Here is a 10796-nt window from a genome sequence, read left to right on the forward strand (position 1 = left end):
TATACCATAACACCTGACATTTACATATCCTTTAATTATAATAATATATTATAAGCAAAATTATATTCAGGTCTTTTATTTTATTTAGTTGTAAAAGATCCTCCGTACTATCAATTTTTCCTAAAAATTAATGATGTATGCTAATTTAAGTTGTAAATGTTTATAGGTAAAATATCTATGTGAGAAAGAAAAAAAAATTTACTAATAAATTGTAAACCTTTATAAAAATATAGGAACCTACGTGGAAAAATAATGACAAATAATAAAAATCAATCAGATAAACGACCTTCAATATAGTTTTGTCTAAATTTTTAGTCATAACAATTTTTTTTAACTATAAAAATAAAAATTACATTATATATTACTTTATTTGTATTTTGAATGCAATAAAATATTACAAATATTCCCAAAAAGTTATATCAATATTTTTTTTTGAAAGGATAAATACTTTTATAAATATTATATTATATAAAATATAAATATAAATAAGATTTAATGTTTTTAACCGATTTAAAAAAAAAACCCGGCTTTAACCTTATAAATAGGTTCGATCAGTACCAAGTTCGTGGTTGCTTTATCGGTGGGAGAAAAAAAGGCGTAAGACTGAAATCAGAAAAAATAGAATCTTCAGTGTTGAATTCAATTATTCCCCCGAAACCAGAAAAAGAAAAGCAGAGGTGTGTGCTCTCAACCCTTATCGCTTAAATTCGATATCTCTTTTTCTCCCTATCAATCTTCAATCCTCTGCATTAATCGATTCGATCGGTATCATCTTCGTGTTTGGTGTCGATGTTTTGAGCCAATTTTTTTTCTTCTTATTCGTTGCGACATTGACGGTAATGGTAATGATGTTTTTGAAATTCAAACCCTAGAAATCTTGATTTGAATTGGTGCCAAAACAAAAAAGTTGATCGCATAGTCACAAGAATGAAAGAGATGATGATACATAAAATATAAAGCTTTCCGTTCCCGTTCCTGTTCTTGAAATTCAACCAAGAACACCCGATCTCTATGAATCTTGGTCATTCGAACCCTAGAATTCTGATTTGAATTGGTGCCGTAAAAATATGGCAACGAAGTCACCGACTTTGTTATTTGGATTCAAGTTTCTGCTGTCCATGATTTGCTTCATTTGAAAGAGAGATATGAATCTCTCTATTTCATTTTCAACCCATTATCCTTTGGTTTCTGGTCTATTGATTCCCTTCTTCTATTGAGCAAACATTCTCTGTCTCCAAAAATGTGTTTGACACAAATGCTTTGGGGTAGGTTTTTGTTTGCAAGAATGTATAATCTTGACGATTCTTGATTATTCTTGATTGAGAAGGTTAATAAAAATTGAAAAGTCGCTATGCTTGGATGATCTCAAATTTAACTATGAGATAAATTCTTGACTTATATGTGGCCTTCAATATGAATTTTTTATTCATATGAAATGAATCTGATATAATATGTTTCGATGACCAGGTATTTAATTAAGAGATGAATTCTTGACCTAAAATATGGTTTGCAATATGAATTTTTTATTCATATGAAATTGCCATAATATATTTTGGATGATCATAAAAGTGGCCTTCAATATGAATTTTTTATTCATATGAAAAGAGATTGAGAATTTGAGATAGTATGATTGGATTATTTGGAATTTAATCACGAGAAAATTCTTGACCAAAAATGTGGCTTGCAATATGAATTTTTTATTCATATGAAATGAAATTGAGATAGTATGATTGGAAGACCCGAAACTTAACTACGAGATGAACTCTCGACCTAAAATGTGGCTTGCAATATGATTTTTTTACCCGTATGAAAAGAAATTGAGATAGCATTTTTGGATGACCTTGAAATTTAATTACGAGATAGATTCTTGACCCTAAAATGTGGCTTGCAATGTAAACTTTTTATTCATATGAAATGAAATTGGGATAATATGATTGAAAAACCTGATATTTAATTACAAGATGAATTCTTGACCCGAAATGTGGCTTGCCATATAAATTTTTTATTGATATGAAATTGGATCTTGACCCTACATGTGGCCTTCAATATGAGTTTTTTATTCATTTGAACTTGGAATTGGATGGGCAGTATTGTGCCTCGATGATCTTAGACACAAATTTAATCTTTGAGTCTATATGACATTAAATTCGATAGATTGAGATGACAATATTGTGCCTCAATGACCTTGGGTGGTGTGATGAAATTGGGTTGTCCTATTGAAGCGACATCTTACAATGCCTTGTTGACGGGCTCGAAAGGCAAAGAGATTCAAAAAATCATTAAACTATTGGCAGAGATGGAAGAAATGAAAATACGGATCCAGTGTTATAACCTTTGGGATTATTATTAATCACATATGCAAGGCTAGGAGGATCAATCAGGCGTTGAGGGTATTTGATAAATGATGTGGTCTTGTATAATACTTTGATTGACAAACTTAGTAAAGTTGGGAGGGAAGAAGATGGTTTGAGTTTGCTGGCAGAGAGGAAAACTGAGAAGAAAAATAGGCCAAACATTGTTCCATATAATTGCTTGATTGATGGGTTATGCAAAGCTGAAAGGAAATGCTGTTATACTGTTCTGATATCTGCATTCTGTGGTGTGAACAATATTGATAAAGCCATGCAATATTTTGATGAGATGTTGAGTTCTGGATGCTGACCGGATGCAATTGTTTACATGAAGTTTGGTATATGGCTTAAGCATTGCTGGAAGGATATGTGATGCCAGTGTTGTTATGTCACAGTTGAAACGGGTTGGGTTCAGTCTTGATACATATGAGGCAGTTATACATTCATTCATATTGTTTAAAGAAGAATGTTGATGAGGCCATGAAGTCACTCTGTTAGTAGTAGGCTTGAGATATAAGTTAAATGCTTAGCTTTTAATTGTCTAAGCTCCAAACTTTCGTACTCTTTTGAGCTCGTTTTCAAACCATATTATTTTAGTAATATGTTGTATTGAATAACTGTTTGAACTTTGAAGGGGTTGATCATGAACTTTCTATTACGATACTATGACACTTTTTTTCTTATTGATGAAAAAATTGAACTATCTAAGAAACAGAGGACAAGATACTGTGCCAATTGATGAAGGCAACAGAATGGATAGTGTGACCTTAACAATTAAAAATTGAAATTTGCACAGATCACGTCGCGTGTGGAAGAAGGGATATGTGCAAGTTGGAAGTCTTGATGTTTGTTGTTGTTGATAAATTTTATTATATAGGTGTTTTGCAATTGGAATTATGGTCTTCTGTGACAATCGATCTAAAGTTGCAAATTATGTCACTTAAATTTCATATGCATATTCAGTTTTTTTTCAATGCCTTTTTTGTTAGCTTTTGTATTTTGTTATATTTTACCCTTGTGTGCTCAACTGTCTCTTTGGTAAAGGTTTATGATGTATTTTATATCATATCCAAGGGTTCTAATTATAGGCAGACAGCAATAGCAAGAGCTCTGTGGTTACAAAAAGGATTTATAAAAAGAGTTCTAATTACAGTATTAATGGTTATCCTGAATACTGTCTTAGAATTGAATTTTTTTAGTTGGTTAATCTTCCTTTCGCTTCCTTTTACATGTTCATTTTTCTTACCATTGCTTTTGGCGTGCTGAAAATGTTTTCCTATAGCTATTGTTGATTATGCTCAGAGCAAAATTGGAGTTGATGATGATCAGCGTAGTGTTGTGAACTTGGAGTTTAAGAATGAAAGACTACTGAGACAAATTCATCAAAGGAATTACTGGTCAGTATTCTTTATAATCAACTCTAACTTTCTGTATAACATTCTTTATATGAATGAGTTGTTACATAAATAATTAAATATATACTGTTACTTTTAGTAAAATGGTCTTAATTTAATTCGGTCTTTATTATACTTTATTAGCATGTTATCACATTGACTTATGAGTTATGCGTAGAGACTAATATATGCATTTCAGCTTCATCAAACCAAATTGTCACCAAATCTGTTTGCCTTAAAATTGATAAAAACAGCTACCCAATATTTCTTGATCTGATCTACATAGTCTCGGACCATAAAATTGTGAACTGCCACCTACCTTTGGTTTGTGACTTTTATTCAATATTTGTTGAAAGAATGGGGAAAGCATCTGTCCAGGTATTGTCTGTAGAGGTAAATACCTATTGTCATTTTATATTTTGTTCTAATTAATGATGTGGAAGATGATTGGGATACTGTTTACATTTTATATACGAAATAATGGCTGAAACATTCCCTATGCATCTTATGCTATAAAGCATGGAGTACTTCTAAAATGGTGAAGTACCCATACTGGGTGCTTACCCGGTACTGGGACTCGTACCATATTTGTGGGTATTCTGTTTTTATTTATTTTATTTCAAGTGAAATTCATGATTTTGTTATATATTAATATAATATTATTTGTTTATTTGAGTTTATTTGTTATTGTAATCGAACACAATTTGTGATTTGTTAGACATTTATTTTGATTTTGTATTGTGAATTGAACAATTTAACTTTCTAAGTTAAATTATATAAAAAAATTAATGTTTTTCGTTGATGTATCCATACCTTAATTTAAATAAAAAAAAATATCATATCACGTACTCGTACCAGTACCTGATACTAGTACCGTACCTATGCGTCATAGATCTTATGCTGATACAATTTTCATGCCACTGTATTGATTTTACCATATATTTCCTCTGATTATGATATCATTGTGCAAACATATCGGTCTGTGAACATGAGTTTGAAGTAGAGGTTGTGTCGTTGGGTTGGGCTCTATGCTCACTAAGCTTGATTCTGATTTGCAACGGAAAATTAGGTGCACAGGCTTGAAGTGTGGTAATGAGGTACACAATTTTTGATATAGTCAATGACAAATGATTTTTTTGGAAATTCTCTTGAAATATGTACCAGATCCCATGGTCTCTCATATCTCGTGTTATTTTTATCAATAGTACCTTGTTAGTTTTCTACTTATGCATACTTTTTATGCTTTAGTTTTTTTATAGAATATCTTTTTCTTTGCTGGACTGCATCTGTGTACTAAAGAGCTAAATAGCTTATTGAATAAGCCTGTTGAATAGAGCATACACATAGAAAATAAATATGTATACTGAATAATTAAGCAAAAGACTGGATGTTTTTTCCTTCCAAAGTAGCTATGCCCTCTCATTATAGCTGTTGAAACAGTAATCAACCAATTCTTTTAAAAATAATGTATATAGTTATAGTTGTCAACATAGTTGGTTTAGTATTGTGAAGAGGATAGTTGCTTGGCTACCTAAGAACTAGTTTTAGAACTTAGAAATGGGAATCATTATTTAATCATTGATCATTTTGTGTGGCGAATGCTACAGACTGATATTTTTTTCCCAGTTATATAAATATGTTTATTCAATGGATTTGATTATGTTGTGTTATGCTTGTTTTGCTTAATTCCTCGATTTTGTTGGTATATTCAAGTCCTTCAAATCTTTAATGGTATTTTGATTTATAATTACATATATCTGTTATTTATAATAGGATTTCTGATTTGATGTCTTATGGTTTATAACTTTGATGGCACAAAAATTCGAAATAGTCATTATGGATCAAGCTGGAAAACAGTTAAAGTGTAGAATTAGTTGAGGAAGCCGAAATGAAAATCAATGGATTGATTTTTTTATATAGGGATTTGATATATGAATACTTGATTTGCTCGGCATTGTAAAGACATCCACAACTTTCTCTTTTTGTTATGAGCATTTTAAGATTCCTTTCATTAAGTGGCTACAAACCTTTTTGTGAATCACCAAAACAAAAGTAATATATGAAATTCATCCGTAAATATAAATGACTTTATTACTTTTTTTTTAATTGAAATTAATCTGGTATAATTTCATGAAAAATTTGAATCTAAAATAGATTTTCTTTCTGCAGTAACGGTACCTGGTCGCATATGCAAGAGTGAAGTGATCATTATATTTTTTTTAGCTTTCTTACTTTTATGGTCGCATGTGCAAAAGTGAAGTGGTCATTATATTTTTTTTGTTTGCTTACTTTCATTTCTACGGATCAAGGGAAAATTATATGCTTTGATTGCTCATTGCTCATTCATATTAGGACTAAAAACTAAAATCTTTAGATTCTCACCCTTTTTCAATATGTTTTCTGTTTTTTGTCAACCTAATTCAGCATGCCTTAAATTATTTAGTACTTGGGTTACACATTATATTAAAGATTTTGTCTATAGGTTTGAAGTGGGACACATAAGATTTTGCCTATAGGAGCGAAACTATTTACTACTTAGGTTTGCACTCTGCAGATGTGTCAGTATAATACTATAATAAGGATATGAGTTCTAATCTTAAATTGGCCATACTCGCTAACTCTTGATTTGCCAAATCAAATTGGCTAATTAGTTTTTAAACGTTTTAAAACAAATGTTATATGAGGTAGTTATGAATGAAAGAAATAGTTGTGAGATAAACCTGAGATACTTTTTAATTTTTATGAGGTAGCTTGTTTGTGAGTAATTAAATCTGTTTGTAAATGTTGTCCTAAGAGAAGGGTTATGGACCCAAAATTGTTGATCTTATGCAAATACTATGGAATCAATCTGTGTATGAGTTATATTGTTGCTAATAATATGTTTTCATGTTGCTAATAATATTTTAAAAAAATAAGAACAAAACATTTTCCTGTTGTATGTGGGTGTTGAACTTAATTGCAATTATTTGGAGTTATTATAGTGTTTTTTCCGGATAAAGGTAACTTGTTGAACACAATTCAATGGAATTCAACGTTACTGGATATAGAAGTTGGGTTCATTTCCATTACTTCCCCCTTGACTAAATAATGTGCTTAGGTAACTAAGACATCTTCCTCGTCACATAAATTCGCAAAAGTGACGCATCTAATATATATATATATATATATATTATCAATAACTTAAACAAAAAAACTCAAACATTCACAACAAAAAAATATTCACTTTTTCACTCAAAATCAATTCACGCAACAATACGTATTGGTTTCTTTCCCATTTCCATCCCAATTTTTTTTTCTCGACAGTATTTCTTCTCAAAATTTTTTCTTCCTATTTCGTCTCAAAAATTATTAAAGCTTTTCCAAATTTGGATTTTCGTTTTCCCGATTTATTCATCATTCTTTAACCTTGAAGAAGCTTTTCCCATTTAGTTAAATACTTTTCGATTCCCTCTTCAATCGATTCCTTCCATTTCCTCTTGAATACCTATTCATCTTCGATCGTTTTCCTTCGATCAAATTTCTCTTACGATTCATGACTCAGCGATTCACTGAGTAAGTGAAAATTGTTTTTCCTATATTAGCAAGTTGCATTGGTTGAAAAATTTGATTGATTTTAGTTTTTAAAATTTTAAAACAGATTTGATAGAGAAAAAAAACATATATGGAGTTTCTCATCTTCAAGTTTAGGTTAATTTCCAACTTAGTTCATATCTAATATTGTTATTTTTATTCATACTTATACAATTCATGTCAGCTTTCTGGTTGAATTAATATTTAATGCCTGTCGGGATCATCGATCCGATAAGTCAAATCATATATCATCGATTTGAATTTTTCTGTTTTGAGATTTTGAATTGCAGCGATTGTGTTCCTATGACCACAATTGTTTTGTTTGGGTTATGAAGTTTTTTTAATGGTATTTTGGTTGTTTGATTAGCTATAATATGCACGTCATTTGTTTATGCTTGTGTATTTGGGGTTTGAATTTGATGTGAGTAGTGCTTAGTTCTTGGATTATGTTATTTTACTTTTTATTATTATGTTGTTCTTAGCCGGGATCATGAGTTTTAATTTATCTGCATGTGAATTTGCTGCTATCTCTAGTAGGCTGTCTAATAAATTAAACTTGGCTTGGAGTGTTAGGATCAATAGAAATGGTTTGTTGTTAGTTTGAAACTCTGTGTACATGAGACCGAGGAAACGTAGAGGAGGAACTTGGATGAACTTAAAGTTGTGGAACATTCGAATTACAATTACAATAAAATGTAAAAGAGAATGCAAGATGAGATTGATGGTTTGTTGCAGAGAATGGAGGCAACAAAGCAGCAATGGGTTTAACTTTTTAATTTTATTATTATTTTGTTTTCTGATTCAGGATACTGCTAGAAACATGTTTAATTTATTGAACTTCTGCTTGGTTTCCAGAATAAATGATTTTCAATTTATAAATTCATGATATTTGTTTATTTATGGAACCACAAAAGGTCAAGTTAATATTCACATGCTCAAGTTTCTTCCTATACTCCTTCAAATTTCTAGTAAAGTTATATTGGGTTTTTATTTTATTTTTAATGCTAATGACAAATGACCAGAGTTAATTATAATTATTAAGTATGATTACCCTATAATTTTGTATATTTTCCTATTTGAGTATTTATGTATCCTGTTAAAATTAATGTTTGGTTTGTGTACTGTTTTTTAGTCTTCACAATAATGGATATCCCCCAATCCGCTATATCGGTTTTGGGTCAGGCGCTCCGCGCCATTATCCAAGATTTACAACATAGTTTCCATGATACTTCTAACAAAATGATAAATGCCAAACTAGAAATAGCGTACCTATAGTATTGTTTAATTGCTGCCATGGACATGTTCTGTAGTCGCTCTTCTGACCAACCCTTTTCTGAGGAGGTATTCTGGAATCCTACTGTCCCTTGTGCATGGGCAAGAGGTGGATTTACAGCAAGTCTATCAATAATCCTATCTACATTTCTCAAGTTCTCGTTACCGTAATTCATATTATGCTCTCCAACAGGTGTAACTCATTAGCTATGATGAATTGAATTCTCTCCATCTCTTCTGTTAATCAATGCTCTTTTTATTATCATATTTAGGGTTTTTATTTTTATTTTTATAATAATATTATGTGAAAGCTGCTGTGAAATCTTATGATAGATATAAGACTGTTTGTTTGTCTTTGGATTCTGTTTGGTTGCAGATGAAAAAGTGTTCAAATTCTGATAAATCATTTATCTGCTTTTAAAGATTTAGCAGACAGTGTTATGTTGCTTGAACTGATAGTAGACGCATAGTGGAGTGAAAAAGTTGAAGCTAGTCATGAGAGTGATTCTGAAGAAGGAACCACTCACAATCACATTTATGGCATTATTATTCATTTTATATATATTTATATGCTTTACAAATGGAGAAGGCCACTATCTTTTTGAATTATTATTTCTGTGTTACAGACTTAGAAAGCTTTTGTGCTTTACTAATATTAATATTAATTGTGATGTTGATTTGCATATTCTGTTGTTTTTTTCGGCTCAAAGAACAAAGGGAAGAGAAAGAGATCTGGTAAATGTGGAAATCGCTTATGGAAATCCATTGGTCTTGGATTCAAGACTTCCAGAGAACCACTAAAGGTTTTTATTATTATCTTTACTATGAAGTCCAAATGCACAATCTCTACAATTTCAGAAGATCTTGTACTATTTTACTTCTGTTTTCCAACATTTATTCTTTTACTTTTTTGACTCTGTTTGTCCAAACTCCATTAGGAATTTTCTTTGGAGACTAGTCAGGATATTCTCCAACCATCGGCAACTTGAGGAAAAAAGGTCTGATGATTGATGTTACCTTCCCTGTATGTAATTCCAATCCTGAGTCGGATGACCACTTGTTTATGCACTGCACTGCTGCAAAGCTAGTCTGGTTGTGGTTGCTTTATCGGTGGGAGAAAAAGAGGCGTAAGACTGAAATCGAGAAAAAGAGGCGTACGAAACCAGAAAAAGAAAAGCAGAGGTGTGTGCTCTCAACCCTTATCGCTTTAATTCGATATCTCTTTTTCTCCCTATCAATCTTCAATCCTCTGCATTAATCGATTCGATCGGTATCAATTTTTTTTCTTCTTATTCGTTACGACATTGACGGTAATGGTAACGATGTTTTTGAAATTCAAACCCTAGAAATCTTGATTTGAATTGGTGCCAAAACAAAAAAGTTGATCGCATAGGCACAAGAAAGAGAGAGATGATGATACATAAAATATAAAGCTTTCCGTTCCCGTTCCTGTTCTTGAAATTCAACCAAGAACACCCGATCTCTATGAATCTTGGTCATTCGAACCCTAGAATTCTGATTTGAATTGGTGCTGTAAAAATATGGCAACGAAGTCACCGACTTTGTTATTTGGATTCAAGTTTCTGCTGTCCATGATTTGCTTCATTTGAAAGAGAGATATGAATCTCTCTCTATTTCATTTTCAACCCATTATCCTTTGGTTTCTGATCTATTGATTCCCTTCTTCTATTGAGCAAACATTCTCTGTCTCCAAAACTGTGTTTGACACAAATGCTTTTGGGGTAGGTTTTTGTTTGCAACAGCATTATAATTGATTATCCAAGAATGTATAATCTTGATGATTCTTGATTGAGAAGGTTAATAAAAATTGAAAAGTCCCTATGCTTGGATGATCTCAAATTTAACTATGAGATAAATTCTTGACTTATATGTGGCCTTCAATATGAATTTTTTATTCATATGAAATGAATCTGATATAATATGTTTCGATGATCAGGTACTTAATTACGAGATGAATTCTTGACCCAAAATGTAGTTTGCAATATGAATTTTTTATTCATATGAAATTGCCATAATATTTTTTGGATGACCGTAAAAGTGGCCTTCAATATGAAAAGAGATTGAGAATTTGAGATAGTATGATTGGATTATTTGGAATTTAATCACGAGATAATTCTTGACCCAAAATGTGGCTTGCAATATGAATTTTTTATTCATATGAAATGAAATTGAGATAGTATGATTGGCC

The 10796-nt window shown here is 31.2% G+C and overlaps 1 long non-coding RNA gene across 1 annotated transcript; it reads left to right on the forward strand.

Annotated features, from left to right (window-relative positions):
• Positions 1-549: 549 nt before the first annotated feature.
• Positions 550-10788, forward strand: LOC101506241 (uncharacterized). The gene is made up of 4 exons (XR_012162742.1): positions 550-677; positions 3634-9390; positions 9526-9769; positions 10545-10788. It is a non-coding gene; the product is annotated as an uncharacterized lncRNA (long non-coding RNA).
• Positions 10789-10796: the final 8 nt, after the last annotated feature.

Source organism: Cicer arietinum, chromosome 1 (genome assembly GCF_000331145.2).
Source record: "Cicer arietinum cultivar CDC Frontier isolate Library 1 chromosome 1, Cicar.CDCFrontier_v2.0, whole genome shotgun sequence".
Lineage (NCBI taxonomy): Eukaryota > Viridiplantae > Streptophyta > Magnoliopsida > Fabales > Fabaceae > Cicer > Cicer arietinum.